This window comes from Phascolarctos cinereus, unplaced genomic scaffold, assembly GCF_003287225.1.
Source record: "Phascolarctos cinereus isolate Bilbo 61053 unplaced genomic scaffold, phaCin_HiC Scaffold_4;HRSCAF=312, whole genome shotgun sequence".
Classification (NCBI taxonomy): Eukaryota; Metazoa; Chordata; class Mammalia; order Diprotodontia; family Phascolarctidae; genus Phascolarctos; species Phascolarctos cinereus.
This window is the reverse complement of record NW_027555847.1, coordinates 384,063,504-384,086,302: the sequence shown is the minus strand read 5'-3', so window position 1 is coordinate 384,086,302 and position 22,799 is coordinate 384,063,504. Positions and strand designations below refer to the sequence as shown.

The 22,799-nt window shown below is 37.6% G+C and overlaps 1 long non-coding RNA gene across 2 annotated transcripts in view; it reads right to left on the bottom strand.

Annotated features, from left to right (window-relative positions):
- Positions 1–846: 846 nt before the first annotated feature.
- LOC110207947 (uncharacterized) overlaps positions 847–22,799 on the bottom strand; it is a 142,414-nt gene continuing 120,461 nt past the window's right edge. Inside the window, exons 4-6 of one of the 2 annotated variants that reach the window (XR_002324367.2) lie at positions 1,766–1,925; positions 1,248–1,326; positions 847–995 (exon numbers count right to left, since the gene is read on the bottom strand). This is a non-coding gene — a long non-coding RNA (uncharacterized LOC110207947). The remainder of the gene's footprint in view (positions 996–1,247; positions 1,327–1,765; positions 1,926–22,799) is intronic. The other variant, XR_002324368.2, reaches the window with a different exon arrangement.

Sequence of the window (22,799 nt, the reverse complement as noted above, 5' to 3'; positions counted from 1 at the left end):
TTTAAACATAAATTTCTTAAGGGCAGAGACTATCTCAGTTTTGTCTATGCATCCTCTGTGACTAGAATAATACCTTGGACTTAGATTCTTAAAAATGCTTGGCTGGTTGATTGCTCAAGAAATGAAGGGAATCCCACCAGAACTCATTCAAAACATGTTAGGTTTTGAATACTTAGAGTGTGCCTGGCAACTCATGACAGGTCCATCTACCAGCTACCCCTGGTTTTGCCCCAGCCCCTTCTCAGCTCCACTCCAATTTTTCTCTCACCAAGTATATTACTGCCTATACTTGCTGGAGTCAAAGCACACCCTCCATGTTAAAAGAGAGAGATGTAGCCCAACTTGGTTATATGCAATCATAAGTTATAAGGTTTTACAGAGAGACTAGCCCCCCTCTAAGGGAGGCTTAATCTCCAGAGGCAACCAAGCAGAAGTATTTAAAGAATTTGTATTGACATAATCCATCTGCTTCACCTGAAATGTGTTTCTTCATCATTTCCTTCAATTAGGACCCTTGTCTTCCTTTCAAGCCTAAAGTTCAGGGTGCCCCCTCCTCTATGAAGCATTCCATAGTCTTTGGTCTAGTTTTTTCTCCCTCTTGAAATTATCGTGTATTTACATATCTGCCTGTATTTGATTTTTTTAAATCTTTGAGACTCCAGTGCTGAGCACAATGCCTTGCATGTGGTTGATGCTTAGTAAATGTTTGATGAATTGAAAAGGGGGTGGGGAGCTTTGAAGAAAAAAGAGAACAGCAGCCCAAATACTTTGTGTCTGAATAAATATTGTTGAATTGCATTTAATTCATTCCCCTTTGAGCTTAAGTCTTTATTATCGACACAGTACAGCATTGTGGAATTCTTTATTCACAAAGATCTCCAGAACAGATTTCCCCAAGAATGGGGAAGGTATTCTGCGCTTTCTGAATTAAACTGGTCAGAGTAATTTAGGACTCTCCAAAACAGTTGGCTTCAACCTCCAGGTAAGGTACTTGACTGTTAATGAAAAAGAAATTATTTCAGTAATGCATCATGACTTTACTTGTCCTCATGGCTCAGATCAGAGCAAAAAGCTGAATTTCAGGATGTACAGAAAATTGGTACTTGGAAAGCTAATATAATTATGAGCTTTATTACTATGAAGCAGCAGGCATAGCAAGCAGGAAAAAACAAGACCATACAAAAACACACTATATGGCAACAAAGATAGACAAGGATGTGGCCACATACAGGGCCAGGGTCACTCACATGAGGGGGATGTGTACTCTGGCAAAGTTCTTGTCAGGAGAAAAGTTCAGAATGGAGTCTGAGCAGGGAAGTTTTATACCTTAAAGATGGGATTGGTTGAGAACAAGTGATTGATGCTAAATATGGGAGGAGACATTCTTAATTAGACCCAGATATGGTGGGGATAGTCTTTGGGTTACTTAACCATACCGGACTCAGATGGAAGAGTTTTCTAATCAAGAAATCAAGTGAGAGTTGAAGTTGAGAACTTCAAAAATATTTGTTGGCTCACAGTTGCTGTAGTGGGCCAGGAGCCTGGTCCAGTTAGGAGCCGTGATTGTTTACATGTTTGACACAGAGTCAGAACAGTGGAACAGTACAGGCTATCTGTCATTGCTTATATGTTTATGGTCATTAAGACCACTTAAGCCTAAGTGACACCATACTGGAGTTCTATGACTTATACTACTGTATAACTTCTGTCCCAAAGCCCAATGGTATGATACTCTTTCCTTATTAATGGAGATAAATGCTCTAACCTGCATGAGGAGCATAGAGTGGACTTCACATGAGGGTAAGAGTTCCACCTTTCTTCAGTCTTCTTTGAACTTCCAGTTACTTCTGGCACTTTTGGCTTCCAGCTTTGAAAGGGCAGGTGGAAGAGACCAACCTTACTTCAGGTTGCTGAAGGAAAATACCCTGGAAAGACATGAGAGTAAATGACAATCTCTATCACATCTCTATCACCACCTTGCTACCCTAGAGGCTTCAAGGAGTTTCCTCTTGGATGAGATCTAGAACTCTTTCTTGGTTGAGATATGTTATTTTACCCTCAGTGGGATAGTTCTTTTTTGAAAATTTTTTTGTACTGTCCAGTATATATTTTCTTATTTATACTTTCTCTTACTTCTGTATTGCTAATGATTTGGATTAATAAATTTTCTTTGCTATTCATTGTGGAACTGGTATTTGGTGGAGAAAGAGTTAAGCCTTGGATATGGAGCTTGAGGTTTTCCTCTCACCCAATAATAACAAAGGGATTAAAAGTTAGATTGAACCCAATCATACCTTCTAGAATAATAATATTTAAAGGAGCAGATAGATACATTTTCTAGCCCAGTACCTCCTTTCTCTGAGGAGAGTGTATTGACTTCTGGCCCCAACCTCCTACTTCCCTTACTGGCAGAAATGAAAGTCTCCCTTGGAAAAGAGTGGGCATGAGGGAGACAAGAGGGTAGAAGAGTCTATTCTGCCTCCCTTCAGGTCACATGATGACAGCCCTTACCACAGGTGGGCCTCTCTACACTTGGGTATTGTTACAGCAACACCAAACAATATATTTCAAAAATCACAATGATTATAATCATTTATCTGACTTCATTTTGAAAATAAGGTGTTTCAATGGGGAAATTTTCCAGAAAACTAATGTTTATCTCTTTAAGTTAGTAATATGGTACAGCTTACTTAGACCCACCTTGAGTCTTTTCGTTGTCCTTTATGTCACTTTCAAGTTTAATAGTTTGATTCTTTCTTCTGACCAGCATTCCTCTTTAAATGGCAAAATTTATCTTTAATTTTAACTATCTGTATGGAAATTTTTCTGAATTCTATTACATCTCTCCTTTCCTAAAGATATTTTTTAAGATTCATTAATTTATTTATTTTTAGTTTTCAACATTCACATCCACAAGATTTTGAGTACCAAATTTTCTCCCCATCTTGCCCCTCCCCCAACCCAAAGACAGCTTGCATTCTGAATACCTTTTCCCCTAATCTGCCCTCCTTTCTATCTCCTACCCCTTCTCTTATCCCCTTCCTCTTCTATTTTCCTGTAGGGCAGGATAGATTTCTATACCCCATTGCCTCTATATCTTATTTCCAAGTTGCATGTGAAAACAATTTTTTAACATTTGTTTTTAAAATTTTGGGTTCCAAATTTTCTCCCTTCCTCTCTCCCCACCCACCCTCATTGAGACGGCAAGCAACTCGATATGGGTTATACTTGTGGTAGTCATGCAAAACATTTCCACAGTAGTCATGCTGTGGAAACTAACTATATTTCCCTTTATCCTATCCTGCCGCCTGTTTATTCTATTCTCTTTTGATCCCATCCCTCCTCAGAAGTGTTTGTTTCTGATTACACCCTCCCTCAATCTGCCTGCCACTCACTCTATCATCCCCTTGCTCTCTTATTCCCTTCCCCCCTATTTTCCTGTAAGTAAGATAGCTTTCCATACCCAATTGACTGCATATGTTATTCCCTCCTTAAGCCAAATCTGATGAGAATAAGACTCACTCATTCCCTCTCACCTTCCCCCACTTCCCCTCCACTGTAAAAGCTTTTTTTGGTCTGTTTTATAGAGATAATTTACCCCATTCTACCTCTCCCTTTCTCCTTCTCCCAGTATAATCCTCTCTCACTCCTTCATCTTAAACTCACTCTGTATCTTCTATCTATCTATCTATCTATCTATCTATCTATCTATACATACATATAATTTTTTCCCCTCCAACTACTCTAATACTGAGAAAGGTCTCTTGAGTTATAAATATTATCTTTCCATGTAGGAATGTAAATATTTCAACCTTAGTAAGTCCTTTATGATTTCTCTTTCCTGTTTACCTTTTCATGCTTCTCATGAGTCTTGTTTTTGAAAGTCACATTTTCTATTCTGCTCTGGTCTTTTCATCAAGAATGCTTGAAAGTCCTCTATTTCACTGAATGACAATTTTTCCCCCTGAAGGATTATACTCAGTTTTGCTGGGTAGATGATTCTTGGTTGTAATCCTATCTTCTTTGCCCTCCAGAATATCATATTCCAAGCCCTCTGGTCCCTTAATGTAGAAACTGCTAAATTCTGTATTATATTAATTGTGTTTCCACCATACTTGAATTGTTTCTTTCTGGCTGCTTGCAATTCTCCTTGACCTAGGAATTCTGGAATTTGGCTACAATATTCCTAGAAGTTTTCCTTTGGGGATCTCTTTCAGGAGGTGATGGGTTGATTCTTCCTATTTCTATTTTACCCTCTGGTTCTAAAATATCAGGGCAGCTAGACTCTTTTTTTGATCATGGCTTTCAGATAGTCCAATAATTTTTAAATTCTCTCTCCTGGATCTATTTTCCAGGTCAGTTGTTTTTCCAATGAGAGATTTCACGTTGTCTTTTTTTAAAATTCTTTTGTTTCTGTTTTACAGTGTCTTGACTTCTCATAAAGTCATTAGCTTCCAATTGCTCCATTCTTAATTTTTAAGGAAGTATTTTCTTCGGTGAGCTTTTGGACTTCCTTTTCCATTTGGCAATTCTGTTTTTGAAGGCTTTCTTCCCCTCATTGGCTTTTTTGGACCTCTTTTGCCATTTGGCTTAGGATATTTTTTAAGGTATTATTTTCTTCAGTATTTTTTGGGTCTCCTTTAGCAAGCTATTGACTTGTTTTTCATGATTTTCTTGCATCACTCTCATTTCTCTTCCCAGTTCTTCCCTTACTTCTCTTACTTGCTTCTCAAAATCCTTTTTTGAGCTCTTCCATGGCCTGGGACAGATTCATATTTTTCTTGGAGGCTTTGGATGTAGGAGCTTTGACTTTGTTGTCTTCTTCCAGTTGTATGTTTTGATCTTCTTTGTCACCAAAGAAAGTTTTTATGGTCTGACTTCTTTTTTTTTTTTTGCACAGTTTGCTCTTGATCCCAGCCAATTACTTGAGTTTTAAATGCTATGTTAAAATGGGGGTCTGCTTCCAGTGTGGAAAATGTACTGTCCCAAGCTTTAGGGGTTTTGTGCAGCTGTTTTCAGAGATACTTCTAGGGACCTGTAAGTTTTCAGTTCTACAGTACCTCAGAACCAGCAAAGAGATCCCTGCAATCCCCCTCTGATCAGCCACAATTACTTTCCATTCCACCTATTCATTTTGCTCCCTCTCTTAAAGTCTTTGTTAAGAAAACAGCCTAAACTGATGGAGCATCTTGTAGTACGTCAGCCACTGCCCCAAGGTTGTGCAGGGACTGGGGCTGTGACCTAGCTTCTCTCTCACCGCAGTCACAGGCTTTCCCTAATGATCTTCTAAGTTGTCTTTTCTGTTTGTGGGTTGAGAAGTCTGGAAACCACCACAGCTGCCTGTAATTCAGTCCCCTGAGGCCTGCTTGGGTTTTCTGAGGCCTGGTCTTTGCCTGCATGCTCACACAGAACTGTGCTCCTCTACCAGCCCAGCAAAATAGACCTTTCCAATCAACCATCCAGGTTGTCTTGGGCTAGAAATTTGTTTCACTCTGTCTTTTTGTGGGTTCTGCTGCTCTAGAATTTGTTTAGAGCCATTTTTATGGGTATTTGGAGGGGCTTGAGGGAGAACTCAAGCAAGTCACTGCTTTTACTCTGCCATCTTGCCTCTGCCCCCTCCCCTTAAATAGAAGATATTGACCTCAACCATTCAGTAGAAAGTATGTTCCCTGAAGTCAGGGATTGTGTTGTTTTTGTATTTGTATATGCAGCACCTAAAAAATGACTGCTTTTAGGGATAGCTAGAAATGTTAAGCTGTATGCCTATATATTAAGTGACTCTGAACTTCTGAGTCCTTATTCCTGGTTTTTATAACTTTTTTTTCTACCTCTTACAACCATTAGACTGTCAGATAGTTCTTACTACTTACAAGTCAGGGTGGCAATAAAAGAAAGAACAGTGGCTTTGAAATGGAGAGACCTGAGTTTGAACCTTGCCTTAGGAGTATTAACTGTGTAACCCTGAGCAAATCACTTTACTTCTCAGAACTTCAAATTCCTCATGTCTGAAATGGGAACAACACTATTTGTAGCACCTATCTTAGAGAGTTGTTGTGGGACTTAAATGAAATAATGGGTGGAAAACACTTTCAAAACCTGAAAATAAATAAATTCAAACTAGTACTGTTATTGTTGAGTCATTTCAGTCATGTTGGACTCTTTGTGACCCCATTGAGGTCTTTTTGGCAAAGATACTAGAGTGGTATTCTCTTGTCCAGCTCATTTTACAGATGAGGAACTAAGGAAAACAGGGTTAAGTGATTTGTCTAGGGTCACACACAACAGCTAGTCAGTGTCTGAGGTCAAATTTAAACTCAAAGATGACTCTCCCTGACTCCAGGCATGGTACTCAATCAACTGCACCACCTAACTGCCCCTACCAGCTAATACTACAATCAGATATTTGCACTAAGCAGGCCGGCCTCATATGCTATAATCTACTGATTAAATCTATATCTTGGATAAGCAAATAATTAATGTTTTACAAATGTGTATAAAATAAAAATCCGGGAGTGCTAAGTAACCTCCCCCTAAAAAAATCTTAATTTTCCCTAATAAGCCATTATGTATCTGACAACAAGAATTTATCCATACCTTTTCTTAATTGATGTATGGTTTCAGCTTCTACTGAATGACAAGTTGATATCAGTGAAAAGTGAATGTCTAGAGAGATTACTGTGGAACAATGGAAAGGTATAACAGTCCAGAATCCTGGCAACTAGGGCTCTTGTTCTAACTAGGGATCAAGCCATCTATTGAAAACCAAGCTGGTAGTAATTGTAAAAAATCTACAGTGTGTGTTGAGGTTGTTAAATTTAAGTAAACAAACCAACCAAACAGTCTCTTGACTTGGAGTCTAGATATTCCATATTTGAATTTCAGCTCAACATTTACTGTAAGTGTGACCCTGATTGTGTCTCATTTTATTTTTTTCTAAGCTTCAGTTTTCTTGTCAGCAAAACAGGAGTAATAATACTTGTTCTCCCTACTTCACAGGGGGTATTGCAAGGAAAGTATTTGGAAATCTTAAACAAAGGTGAATTATTATTCCAAACTCCACCCAAGTTTTCTAAAAATAGAGAGGAGAATATATACCCATAGGAGGTTCAAGGCAGAAGAAAAGGTCCCATATTATATAAAAATATTTATAGTAGCTCTTTTTATATTAGCGAGGAATTGAAATAAAAGAGGATAACCAGCAAGTGGGAAATAAATGGAACAAATTGGCATATGAATATGATCAAAAAGTATGGTGCCATAAGAAATTATAAATATAAAGAATTCAGAGAAACTTGAGAAGGCTTGTATGAACTTACAGAGGACCAAATAAGCAGAACAAAGAAACATTATGCTACGACCACAATAAATAAAGTAAAGGAAAACAATATAGAAAACCTTTAGAACTTTGATCAATGCAGTAATCTATCATGACCTTGGAAGAGTAAAGGTGAAAAGTTTCCTGTGTCTTATCAAAGCAGTGGTAGATAATAGGTGGGGAAAATAGGTTTAAGTTGTCAAACATAGCCTATGTGTTGATTTGCTTTGCTTAACTGTATTTTGTTACAAGGTAGGAGGAAGTCATTGAGAAGTGATAACTAAATACCTAAATACAAAGACACATAGTACAATTAAGCAAAACGAGAGGAGGAAAAGGATGTTAACATATCAACATGCATGGGGTTGGAGAGGGGCAGGAGGAGGGAAAGTGAGAGATAGAGTACTAAGTTTGCTCTTATTTTGGGCTGATTCCTGTTTTTTTTTTAATCTCTTTATGCTAGAGAGAGTGTGCAAGGGGCAGGGGAAAAAAAAGGGGCACAGAGGGCAAAATAGGGAGTAATGGAGGGGAAAGAAAGTACCCTGTGTTCCTCAAGTTTGGCTCCCTGAGTAGCCCTCACAATCTGCCAGTCTCTACAAAGTGAAATTGTCATTTATAAAGTACATTTCTACTAACAGCTAGATGGGAATCCATAGGCAGAGGAGAGTCTGCTCACAGGATCCAGGAGAGGCAGCCCATAATTCTGCTGTGAGTGATGGGTCAATATCCAATAACTCCAAATCAAAAGCTCAAGTCTTCTTGAGTCAGCAGAGCTGGACTTTCCTTCAGGGGATAAGAATACAGAGCCGGCCCTTTTGACAGAGCGGTCATTGCCAGCAGCCTTTAATCTAAGGAAACCACAGGCAAAGCAAAGCTGGCATATAACTTTTCCTACATTAATTAGCACCCTTAAGTTAAAAGCGAGGAAAAACATAATACTCTTGGGAGTCCAGCTACAGCTCAAACTAAACTCATTTGAAGTCAAAGCTAGGAAATGAAAGCTATAAAACAGGGCATGGGGAGGAGGATGGAAGTGCTAGGAGAAACATTTGGCCCAGGGAGGGAGAATGGATTATTTTCAGGTTAACTGAACAATGCCATTCAGAAGTAAGCTTTTGCTTGAGCCATGTTTCAAAGTATTGATTACAAATCACCCTAAGTCTTTCTTTGCCTTTGTGGTAGTGGCCAGCTAGACTCATAGAAACAGGAAATAGTTTGTCCAAGTACAAAATGAAACATATTGCTTTAGGAAATGCACTGACCCTGCTAATGACTAAGAGTTACATAATTAAAAATTCTTTTTACACCCAAGTTTTTTTTTTTTTAATTCTCTTTCCTAATCCCTCTCACTATGCTATGAAAGCTTTTCTGGCCCCTCTTTCATATGAAAAAAGGTACCAAAAAAGTACTTAAATGAATACAGAGCTCAAGAAATGAAAACTAGGCCAGTTAGGCACAGACCTGGTCAGGAATTTACTAAGGTAGTAGGTTTTACATACTAAAAAAAAAAAACCTCCTTTTTTTTTCATTCTATCCACAAATTCTTTAAGACTTGGCTCAAGACTAATCTTCTCCATGAACCCTTCCCTGACAATGACAGTCTACAATTCTCTTTCCTGCTTTTCTTCTTTCTGTATTACACCATTAGTGCCTTAATATCTACTGTTCATTTTTTGTACTTGTCATTACTATTACACAGTTTAGTCCTTTATTACATATATATACTACATATATTATATATATATATATGTACATATATATATATATATATGCATGTGTGTGCTTATGTATGTATGTGTATATTGCTGTTATTTAGAATAAGATCTAAATCATTTTTTTTCCCTGTATATTTGTTTTCCTACTTAGATCATTGATAGGTGAACATCTGTGGAGCATCCAGAGAAGCACAATTAAAGTGGTAAAAGGCTTCAATATTGTCCCAGTCACAGAGAGGTTCCAAGGATAAGTCCAGAACACATATGCTAACAGGGGAGAAAATAGGAACTACACAACCTACCTTATTGCCCACTCGTGGCTCAGCATACCAGGACACACAGAAATGTCCACCTTATGAAATGCAGCCATTTCCCCCATGACCTAGTTTTACTTGGGTCTTAATCGCTCTTCATGAATAAATAACTCAACCAAATGGTTCTAAAATAACAGACCATCTAATAACTAATAGCAACAAATATCACTTTTGCTCCTCCTTGAACCTTCTTAATCCTATCTCTACCCATTCGTAATATTGGCTCACAAGGCAACAAAAATGCAGCAATCTCCACCCTTTCCACTACTGCATCACCTCTGTGCCACAATAAGCAATAGAGCAGAAATAACTGCAGAATACCAGCTACCCTTGTTCTCCCAAGAAGTAGAACAAATAGCAGAAAAGGGCCCAACTTAGTTCATGCCTTTCAGGTAACTTTCCCAGGTTTTGTGTCTCCTTAAAACATCCACATGCTTCTCAGCCTCTTTCCCCAGCTGGGTAGTCATTTCTTCATTGTCTCTAAGCTTTCAGCCCAGTTTCACGTTTGAACATATTGTTTATGGAAAATTTGAGATCCATTATAATCAATTACCTCATGAGTCTTTATTGAGGCATTTCAATAAGAGATGTTATGTGTAAAGGAAAAATCATTGGATCCAGAGTCAGAGACCCTGCATTCAACTCCCAGCCCAGATTCCTGCTCTCTGTGTGACCTTGGACTAATCACACCTTAGGTAATTTGAATTTCTTCAATTGTAAAATGTGGGGGTTCAACTCAATCTCCCAATGTCCCTTACAGCTCAAAATCTATGTGCCCAGCAACATCCGGAGTAAAATAGAGAAAACTTGTTTTGACAATGTGCTGTATTTACCTAAACTTCAAGACCTACCTCATCCATGACGTCTACTCATTATGACTTCTCACTCTTCTGAAGAAATAACACTTTTCATCTCTAGCTACTCTTGCCATGTAGTATTTTCCAGTCTGTAGCTTCTTATATTATTGCCTTTTATTGCTATTTTCCTTTGAGTAATGATTTAACCCTTTTTTACTTCGGCCTTATACTTCACACCCATCCTTTATGCCCACAATACCAAAAGTTCTTAGGGATATGAATTGTGTCTAAGATTCCTTTCTGTCCCTGATAGAACTTAGAAAGGAGCTGATAAGCCAATAATAGGTGCTCAGTAAATGTGTCAAATGAATGCATAAATAGCAAATACATACTTTTCTGTTTTCTCAATTTCCTCACCATTTCCAGGAGGATGGTAGTTTTTGCTGGAAACTTAAAAAAAGCGGGGGGGGGGGATTCTGAATAATAGTTATTTCAGAGGAAAAGCCACTGAATTTATCCCAGAGATAGACCATTATACAATTTTCATGCCCAGCATCACCCAAGGACACAAGAAAGTGATGATTTTTAATTCTACTTCCCCTACCCATGACAGGCAATTTCATATTCTCCTTATTCAATCAATGCTTTATCATATCACACTACATTTTTTTGTTTTTGTTCCCCACCCCCCAACACCACTGGATGATGAGGAAATAGTATAATCAGTTTTACAGAAGGCTCTCCCTGAATCAAGTAGCTGTAGGCAAGATTGGCTGGCAGTGGGGCTGAGGCACTTTCAGATGGGGAGCTTGCTGTGAAGAAGAAAAGGCAATTTAGAGAAGCACTGTCAAGTTTGAAAGGTCCAGATTTCATCTTTAGTTTGGTAATTAGTGTCTTGAAAAAAGCTCCCGATTAGAAATCATTTCATTAATTTTTTACAGGAAGAAACAAAAAGTTGGTTCTTAGTTTTATAAAATCATACCCCAAATCATGAGTTCTGAGATATCTGAAGTGTGTTTCCAAGTACATATCTATATTTTTAGGGTTGGAAGGGACCTTAAAAATTAACTAGTCTGCCCTAGCCCCTCCCTTTTCATTTTACAGATGAAGAAACTGAGGTTCAGATAGGCAAGTTGACCTCCCTGAGATCACATAGCAAATATGTGGCAGAACCAGGACCTCAATTATCTGGCTGCCAACCCAGTGCTTTTTCCGTAGTACGACATGCCTCATTAACTTGGTGAAGGTCAGGTGACAGTATATGAAACATCCTACGAGCAAGTAGAAATGTGGGCCTAAAGCAGTGCAGTCCTAAGAGAATAGAAAATGAGTACATAATCATGAGATCAGGATCCCTAAGATCTACAAAGGACAGGATCTTGAACACAAGTGGAAGAACTTTAGAGAATGAGAAAGGTATCACTTCCTCTCTCATTAGAGGTAGATGTGAGGGATAGAGGTTAAGACCATGATGTGCTAACCTTGCCAGTAGATGCAGGAATCTCATGGCACATGGATTTAATTCTAGGGGGCTTTAAGGAGAACATCGTGAACAATGTTTCAAACATATCACCTCACTGACCAACTGCTTTATGACTTCTAATGAATCCTATAGAATTAGCTCTCACTTACTCACTAGGACAGAGAGATATCTATTAGGAATCCTCTTTCTAGCGCTCACTTGGAGTACCCTATTTGGAAATTAGAAGTCCACATATTGACATTATACCAATTGATCACTAAAAAGCAATGTTAGAGAGCCTCTGAATGCTCATCTCACCAATGAGGAAAACAAGGCTCAAAGTGTCAGAGTCTTCCCTAAAGTCACAGAGCTATTTAGAGATGAATCTGGACTAGAATTCAAGTATTCTGACATATATATGTGTGTATATGTGGGTATACATATATACATGTGTGTATATATGTACCTGTATATATAAGAATTTTAAGAATATATATTTTGAAGTATATATATACATATATGTGAATTTTAAGAATGTAATTAAATACTAAATAGTGTGGCACAATTTTAGAAATCAAAGAAAGATGAGTGAAGTTTGCATTGAACATGGAAGGCTTCATGGAAGAATCAGCTCTTCACCTGGGTATGAAAGAAGGAATAGGATCTGAATAATTGGAGGGTCAGGCATCTTAGACAAGGTCAAGTGCTAGCAGAGGATAATCAGAAATATAGCTACCTAGAGCTATAATGAGGGTAGAATGATTAGAATTTTTCCCAAGGACACCAACTGCTAAAAGCACCTAGAACCATTCAATAGCTAACCAAACAATTGATTTTATCTAGAACAACCTGGTTAGCTAGAATGATTAATGGGAACAGCAAACTACCAAATTACCTCCCACAGGGCCCAAGCACCCCAAGCACCACAACTTACCCATCAGCAATCTCATAAATTCCTCACTCCTAAGTTTATGAAAAAAAAAATGATGGAGGACTGGTTCAAAACTGTTGTGGGATGGAACCTCTCTAAAGGTTCTTTAAAAAATTCTGGAAGTCAGAGTGTCTTTTGGTCTAGAACCATTCATGATCAAGTACCTAAAGTGTAGTTCTCTCAGAAAGACCAAAATATTAATCCTACCTATACATTGGCAAACTACCTTACAAAAGGGAACATAACCAAGCTTCATTTCTTTTCCCCCCAGGCCTGTGTCCTCTCTCTATGTTTTCCACATTCATACCTCAAAGTAGTAGGTAATACTTTGTGCAGATTACTTTCTAAGCACTAGGGGACATATAAAGTTTAGATAAGAAATGTTTCCTGCCCTTATGGAGCTTACAAGCTATTAGAGAGAATAAGACACTAAGAGATAACAGTATGACAGAATACACTATCTTAAGTCAAATATGGAAGCTTATTACCACTGAGGAGTGGGAGGGAAAGATTTAATGACAAGGTGGCATGTGAGCTGGGCTTTAACAGATGGGAAGACTTCAATAGGCACAGGAAAAGAAATAACACAATAGGCTCAGGGAAGAGTATGAGCAGAAGACCATAGGGTTTGTTGAGGAAACAGGAAATAGTCCAATTTATCTGGATGGCAATGTTGTTATTGTTCAGTTGTTTCAGTTGTGTACAACTCTTCATGACCCCATTTAAGGTTTTCTTGTCAAGATATTGGAGTGGTTTGCCATTTCCTTATCCAGCTCATTTTATAGATGAGGAAACTGAGGCAGGGTTAAGTGACTTGCCCAGGGTCACATAGATAGTGTCTGGGGCCAGATATGAACTCATAAAGATGAGTCTTTCTGACTCCTGGCCCGACACTCTATTATCCACTGTACCACCTAGCTATCCATAATGTAATACTAATGGCAATACTAAAATACTACTAATAATTGTTGCCCTTTACATAGTTTGTTAAGATTTCCAAAGTATTTTTATAGGGCAAAGAGTTTGGATAAGAGTAATGTGAACTGGAAAACAGATCATAAGGGGCTAAAGCAAGTGTGGTTAATGAGGATGTTGAGACAATAAGTGTAGGTAACTTTTTTCAAGAAGATTAGCATTGGAAGGGAGGAGAGAGATGGAATGGTAGCTAACCGGAGAGAAAGGTCAAGGGAAAGATAAGAGTTTTGAGCACATTTATAGGTTAATGTAAAGGAGAGGAAAAATAAAAAAATACATGAGAGATGGCATGACCCTGCCATAGCAAAGGCCTGAAGAAGAGATTTGGACTGGGAACAAGAGTTTCAGGAAAAAGATAAACCTTAATCTTTGAAAAGTAGGGATTCTTCTTCTGAGAGTGGAGGGAAGGATAGAGGGATGATGCTGAAAAGTTTTGAGGCATGAAAGGAAGGAAACTCATGTCAGATGTCCTCAATAGACTCAGTGAAGCACAAGGCTAGGTGAGCTATATATAAATAAAGGCATTGGTAGGGTCATTGAAAGTGAGAGGTAGAAGGGGAAAAAAATTGAAATAAAACAGATAGAAAGTGAACAATGGCAGAATAGAAAGCTTGTTGAAGAAAGAGTGAGGGCCAGTCATTTGTACCAGATTGGTAATAGGTGAAAATAGTTCTTTTTTTTTTTGTAACTTTCTCTAGCGACATACAAGAATCCTGGAGCAGTGGGAGTTACCTAGGAATGATGATTTCTGGATCAGAAATTGCAGAAGTTCACAATGGCATGAGATTATGGGGTAATATAGCAAAGGTCCACTGAGATGTCACCTAATTTAGGTCTATCCTACCTATATTTCAGACCTTTTCCCTCCTTTTTCCTCTACTCCATCAAAACTTACTTTCCCTGTTTCATGCTTCTTCAAGGCCCTGCTCTTTGATTGTTTCTGATGGTCTATGACTCAGATTATGTCCTCATTCACTGTCTGATCCCAAGGCAATGCCTGCATATCATAAAGCTAGTCAGTAATATATCAGGCAACTAAGAAGCATTTTATTAGTCATTTGAGTTGTAGGCTTGGAGTTAATTTTTCCTCTCAGGCCATGATGAAGAAATATCTTCCATCTAAATAGATTTGGCAATGCTCTTAAAAGTAGCTCTTCTAAACTGACCTTCACTCTTTTCTCCTCATCCATGCAAATTGTTAAGTAAATTATTCAGGATCTCAAAATAAGACAACAGGTGTCCAGATTATAACTCCAAAATGATAATTTGGCTTCTATTTGGAAGGCTACTTAATTCTTTTAAGGGGCTATATTTGAACTTTTCTTTCATCTTCAACAATATGGTACATTCTTTTTTGTTTAAATACACATACACACACACAAACATCTACTCCCAATAAATGCATTTTTTAATAACAGGTCTATAGATATTGATGTGCTGTTAGTTACTCAGACAATATATAAAAGCTTTAGGGGAAAGTTTCTTTGCATAACAAAAGAGCTAATGCATCAAGTTATGCTTTGTTAATTGCATTCAATTAAGACATAACTGTTGTTAGTTGATTAAAAATTAACTGTGAATAACCATTTAACATTTAGCACTTATAAATGTTACTTGATTTATTAAAATTGTGGAAGCAAAGGAGTTTTAGGATAAACTTAGAAATATTTGGGTACATTTTTTTAACCAGAAAACTTAGATGTATTTCAAAATATTTCTTTCTAGTAAATATACAATTGTGAATCAGTCTTTGCATTTTAACAACTCATGGAGAATTTTGCAGATCTCCTTTTTTAAAGCACTTGAGAAATAAATATCTGCCAGGGAAAGAAGTCCCATAAGTTTTTGTGTACTTCCTATACAGATGGCAGACCATACTGTGAAATTTGCTGTTCTTAGATTTCTCTATTCTGTATATGCCCCAAGGAATCCTCAACTCAGAGACCAGAGACATTAAAAACTAAATAGACCATCTATTCCAGTTGAAAATTTATAGGATTCATATGAGATTCCCTGGAATTTACATCACAGCTTCCTTTCAAGAATTTCTAAGTGCTAAACAGAAAACTGCCATCATACTGTTCAGCCCACTATAGTGTCATTTATTACAATGAGCCACAGTGGGAAGAGCACTAGATATGAGCCTTATTGCCTTTGTGATGATGGTTGAGTCATAGCGTCTCTAAGCTTCAATTTTCCATTCTGTAAGATGGGACTAGAGAGGGGAAGGGGGAAGTTACCAGTGGTATGGTAAGCCAGTCTTAGAATGAGGCAGATCTGTGTTCAAATCACTCCTCTGACACACTCCTCTGTGACTGTGTGCCACTCAAACTCTCAGTTTTCTTAGGCAACTCCCTAAGACTATATAAGTCAAAGGCAAGTTGCTGATTTGCATCCTTGAAGGGAGTTTCCACACAGAGAGTTTCCTATACTGATGAAATCACAGGTCAGAACCAGAAGACAAAATTAGGATAATAGCAGCTAACAGACAGTATTGTTGTATCATGAGATTGTTGTGAGGGCCAATTTGTGGGTGGGTGGGGGGAGGCAGGAAGTATATAGTTGCTTTGTAAGACTTAAGGATCTATATAAATGTCAGTTATTATCATAATATTCTGCTAATTATATCATTCCATCTTCTCCTTATGAAAATGATATACCATCTGCACTTACAGTGAGTGAGTCATTTTTCCCCAACAGTTGGGATGGTTCTGCACTGACCCATCAATACTTCTATCACCTTGTAACTCTCATACCATTAACAGATTTGCAAGAGGGTTGGTCAAAGCCAAGGACTTAGAAGAAAGCTGGGTGACCTACACTGGGATACTGGACCCCTTAATACCATGTTCTATAACCTAAATTAAATGCATTGGGCACCTATTTTGTTCAAGGCACCATATCATGAGGATACAAAGAAGTATAAGATGTGGTCCTGATTCTCAACTTTTAAAAAAGTCTACAACCATTAAATGCATATTACAGGCAAGGCCCTGTGCTGGGAATATAATGATGAACAAAGGATATCGCCTTGTATTCAAGGAACTTAAAATCTGATGGGGCATACAATACCTACAAATATAAATAAATACAAAATGCAATGTGATAAAAGCTAAGGAATGAACCAAAGGTTAAGGGTTTTTTTTTTTTTAATGTGAGGATGATTTCAAGGAGCTATGGCATCTGTAGAGTTGAAAGGGAGCCAAGTAGGAAAATAAGAGTAGAGAGGAAGAGATGAGTGACATAGTCCACAAAACAAAGGCATTTTTGTAATTTAGTAGATAAATTCTGATGGTCAGATATATGTTCATCCAGCATTATTCTACCCTAGGATTACTCAAATTCTCCTTATCCTTTTATCATGAGATGGTTCTCTTTGAAATAATTTGAAATAATTTCTTTGAAATAATTAAGTAAAGGCCAACAGAATATAATGTGATTCTAGATATCAGAGATGGTCAGCCTTAAAAAACAAAAACAAAAGAAAATGCATTGACTTCTTTTGTTGAACTCATTATAATTCTTAATAACAGAATATAAATAGCAATCAGGAGATGTGGGCTCTAGTTCTGATTGTGGTTTACTTGGCATATCTTTGGTCTCCTTTCCTGGACCAAAATCCCCTCCTCCCCAACAGTGAAACTCTCTTAAGTGTTTTGTATGAAACAACTTCTCTTTTCTCTTGCCATCCTTTTTTTTTTGTTGTTGTTGTTGATTTCATTGTCTCCCACGGTTTAATTATCATGGAAAATATTGAATTATAGATAAAGAGCTGGAATAGACCTCAGAGTCTAATGTCCTCATTTTACATATGAAGAAATTGAGATCTAGTGAGATTAAGTGAGTTGCCTAAGTTTATCTGTGTATGAAATGTTGAAGATATGCTGATAACTCCCAAATCTGTCTATCAATCTATTATCTATCATCCTAATTTCTCTTATGAGATACAATTCTGCATCACCAGCTGCCTGCTGGAGATCTCCACTTGGACATGCTATACACATCTCAAATTCAGCATGTCAAAACTAAACCTACTCCTAAGTCAAGCCACTATTTTTGTTGAGGGTATCACCATACTTCTAGTGGCCCAGGTTCACAACCTTAAAGTCATACTTGACCCTCCTTCATCCTCCATTTATCTAGTCACTTCACACTATTAGTCAACTTTATATCCCCAACTTCTCATTCATCATTTCCCCTCTGTTCATTCACCCTCACCACTGTAGATCAGGATATTATCATCTCCTAGCTGGTTTAATTCAGGAACCTCCTAACTGATATCCCAGCTTTTCATCCCATTCATCTCCAATCCAGCCTCTACATAACTACTAAAATAATTTCCCTAGAGTAAAAGTCTGATCATGTCACTGTCCTACCCAATAATCTGAAGGTTCTCCTTATTGTCTTTAGGCAACAAACTCATCAGCTGGGTATCAAAGCCCTTTGCAGCCTATCTCCAGACTATTTTTTCTAGATTTACTTCATGTTTTCTCAGTTTCAGCCAAACTGGCCTACCTACTGTTCCCAAACTCAGCACTCTGTCTTCTACCACCAAACATTTTCACAAGCTGCCCCCTATGACAACAGTACACTTCCACACTTCCCGCCACTCCTATCTCTCTCTTAAAATACTAAACTTCCTTCAAGAATCCTAAATGGTTCTAACTTCTGTGGAAACCTGTCCATATCATTCTAGTTTTTATGCTCTACCCTTCCTTAAATTGCTTATTTACTGATTTGTTTGCACGTTGCTGCCTCTTCCCACAACAATAGAAGTTCATCAAAGACAAGGACTGCTTTTCTGTTTTGTTTTGTGTTTTTTCTCTGTTCCCAAAATCTGGTTTAGTGCTATGCACATAGCAATTGCTTGTTAAAATGAACTGAATTGAATTGAACTGCCATTAACCATCCTTGGGTCTCATTTTTCTCATCTCTGAAAGGGGAATAATGACTCCTGACAAGGAGAATTAAAGGATACAATATCTGAATGGACTCTGAGAGACATAAAATGTGAAATATTGGTATAATTATTATGATTATTGTGATTAGCCATGTAACAATCCAAACTCATGGACTCTTCTTTTCCTTTACTGTACCACTCAAACAGAGTCATTGGTGGACACACAAAGCCAGGGAAGTAGAAGCAGGAGGCCAGAAGGTTCTCAGAAGCATCTATATTTACTAGAATCAAACACAATTTGAGGAGTAAACAAAGGGATGCAGTCTGGAGGTCTGCTTCAGAGGGAGCACTAGAGAGTTTGAACTCTGCGCAAAGTTCAGATAATCTTGTAGTATCCAACTTCTTGTAGAGACACATGTGTTTTTATGCCTCTACATATAAAATCATCTCCATCTTCAAGTTTCACCCAAGTTATTTGCAACCTGACTTCTCCCATATTCTTAGAGGCACTAGCCATCGCCAGGAAGAACCACAGATACATGTCCACTAGAGAGATACCAGATGTCTGCCAGAGAATGAGAAAGGCCTACAGGCAAAGGATTTTAGTATCAGATTTAGAGCTGGAAGGGACCTGACAGGCCATCAAGCACAACTCTCTAATTTTTTTTAATTTTTAAATTAATTACTTTATTTTTAGTTTTCAGCATTCACTTCCACAAGCTTTTGAGTTTTAAATTTTCTTTGCCTCCCTCCTGTCTCCCCTCCTCTAGATGGTGCACAATCTGACATAGGCTCTACATATACATTCTTACTAAACATATTTTCACATTAGTCATGTTGAAAAGAAGAATTAGAATGAAGGGAAGTAACCACGAAAAAGAAGAAACAAAAAAAAGAGAGGGGCAACTAGGTAGCACAGTGGATAAAGCACCAGCCCTGAAGTCAGGAGGACCTGAATTCAAATTCGGCCTCAGACCAAACACTTGACACTTACTAGCTGTGTGACCCTGGGCAAGTCACTTAACCCCAGTTGCCTAAAAAAAAAAAAGAAATGGAGAAAAAAAGAGAGAGAGAGCAAATCATATGCTTTGATCTGCATTCAGATTCCATAGTTCTTTCTCTAGATGTGGATAGCATTTTCCATTATGAGTCTTTTGGACTTGTCTTAGATCCTCGTATTAGTGAGAAGAGTTAAGTCGATCAAAGTCAGTCATCACACAATGTGGCTGTTACTGTGTACAGTATTCTCCTGGTTCTGCTCACTTCACTCAGCCTCAGTTCACATAAGCCTTTCCAGGTTTTTCTGAAGTCTGCCTGCTCAACATTTCTTATAGCACAATAGTATTCCATTACATTCATAGACCACAACTTGTTCAGCCCTTTCCCAATTGATGGGCACCCCCTCAATTTCCAATTCTTGGACACCACAAAAAGAGCTGCTACAAATATTTTTGTACATGTGGTCCTTTTTTCCATTTTTATGATCTCTTTGGGATACAGCCCTAGAAGTGGTATTGTTGGGTCAAAGGGTATGCACATTTTTATAGCCCTTTGGGCATAGTTCTAAATTGCTCTCCAGAATGGTTGGATCAGTTTATAACTCCACCAACAACACATTAGTGTTCCAATTTTTCCCACATCTTCTCCAGCATTTATAATTTATTATAATTTATAATTATAATTTTTGTCATGTTAGCCAACCTAATAGGTGTGATGTGGTACCTAAGAGTTGTCTTGATTCGCATTTCTCTGATCAATAGTGATTTAGAGCATTTTTTCATACGATTATAGATAGCTTTAATTTCTTCATCTGAAAACTGCCTATTAATATCCTTTGACCATTTATCAATTGAGGAATGACTTGTATTCTTATAAATCTGATTCAGTTCTCTACATATTTTAGATATGAGGCCTTTATGAGAGACACTGTCAACTCCCTAATTTTACAGATGGGGAAACTGAAGCACACAGAGGTTAAATGACTCTCAGGATCACACAGTCAGTAAGGAAGGGTCATAAGTAACATTTGAACTTAGGCCTTCATAACTCCAAGTATAGCACTTGGAGTTGCTGGCAATACTCCTAGTTCTTTGATTCCATGATAGACTCCAAATTCCAGGGCTATCTTTCAGCATTTTTCATAGTGATGTAACTCTGTTACTAAGACCAATCACATTGACTCTATATATAATGTATTTTTTCTCCTCGTCTCTTATGTCTTGGAAATAAGTCAATGAAATACTCATCTTTCTATTTCAGGCTATCCAAAACTTTCCTTTGTCCTACTCTTCTATTCTATGCTCTAAATATTGGCCAGGCAATTCAGCACATGTACCATTTAGTAAGAAAACCTTGCAAAGATTTCTTCAAAGTGACTTGAAAAATTCTCTAAGTATTGGGTACCAAGCATGGAAGTCATATGTTTCAAATGTCAAATGCCCTTTCAGGGATGATCTAGTTTTTCCCATTCCTTGTAATAGATGTAGATGCCCTAAAAACATTCAACTAAAAAAATTAGGAAGAAGTATATGAGGAGTTTGCTGTAATTTATAGAGCTTGACTTTGATGGTACCATTAATACATCCATAGATAATGCCTGCCAGCTGAGGCTCAGAAGACTATTTGTAACTCCTTGGTTCTGCTGTCTCCCAGTTTCACTGCCTTTTCCAGACACAGCTGAAAAGGAGTACAATGAGTGGAAGGCATTGCGAGGTGGGTGAGTGAAACCAAATAATTACAAATGGTGGTCGGTAAGGGAGTTATCAAACTGTTTACCTTAACTCTTTTGGTCACAATTAATCAGAGTAACACAGGTATGAAGACTTCCCATGTCAAAAAGCTTTAGGGGGGAAAATATCCACATTGATCTTTCTGTCACATTTGAGCATGCCAGGTAATTCTACTGGTTCCCAAGGCAAAGGAATTTCAGACACAAGAGCACTTGCTACTTGGATTGGATTCTTTTAAAGAAAATGAATGGAAGGAATTTCAATCACTCAAACAGGGAACTTGTATAATTTCATTCCTATTTCTAAAGCTGTAGTTCAAGAATCATATTTAAAAGACCCAAGGGGGGAAATGGACTGAATTGATTGTAAGTACATTTAAAGTTCTTGAAATATCATCACTGTCATCATCAACTAACATTTATCAACAAATGCCAAGAGCATGGTAGGGTGAAAGGGAGGAAACAGAATCACACTCTCTTTCCCACAGGCACCTAACATACAAAAACGGCACAGACATGGGCATGCCTTAAGGCATAGAGGTAGGGAATGTTTTGTCTAGCCACTGCCAGAACTAGCCCAATTAAAAATTTATAAACTAGATGAGGTTTATCATCAATGTCCCCAGGCCTTTTCCCCTCTCCATGGTACCTCCTTTGTCCTACCTGAATCCTTCTTTGTTCCAATGTGCACCCAACATCCTCAGAGTCTCTTTATTTTCCTCCAATTTCAGAAAAGGATCTGATAAATGAATCCACTCGATATAAATGAAAGATAACAGATTAATGTGTTGCCCTTCCCAGAATTTGGAGAGAACAAACAAATCTAAAGAATGGATCTTTTAAAATGTACTTTTATCTATCAACAAGCTTTTTCTTAATTCTGATTTCATGTGATATCCCTTGAGTTACTTGGATACCTCTCTTGTTTCCCTTTACCTTTTCTTCTCTAACGTATATGTCCCTAGTTCTTTCTATCCTTCCTCATAGGGCACCTTCTCTAAATCCTCCATCAACTTAGTTTCTCTCTTATGGATACTAACCTGCTTACCAATATTCTTCCTACAACATGACTCCTGTAATGTGGCTTACTGTAATAATACAGGTGGACTATGGATTCCCTATTCCAGGACACATGGACTAACTCTTTTGGTTAACATATCATACTATTGCCTCCTATCAAACCTGTGGTATGTTAACTGGGGACATGACCAGTCATGCTCTTACCTAACATTAATATAGCTGGGTTTTGTTTTATTTTTCAATCCAAGTACAAACATGCTATGTTTATCTCTGTTAAATGTAATGTTATTAGATTCAGTTCAAAAGTAAAGCCTCCTAAATTTCAAAAGATACAACAGATAACTCTGATTACTTAAAACTGAAAAACTGCACAGATAACAGTAATGCACCTACGATAAGAAAAGAAGTCAAATAGTGAAAAAAAAATTTGTATCAAATTCCTTTGATAAGGGTTTGGTATCCAAGATATATAAACAATAAATATTTAAGACTAATAGTCATTCCCCAATAGATAAATGGTCAAGGATATGAGCAAAGTTCTCAAAAGAATAACCACATGAAAAATTATTTTATATCACTAGTAATAAGAAAAATGCAATCAAAATAATATGAATGTTTGACCTCATATCCTGAAAATTGGCA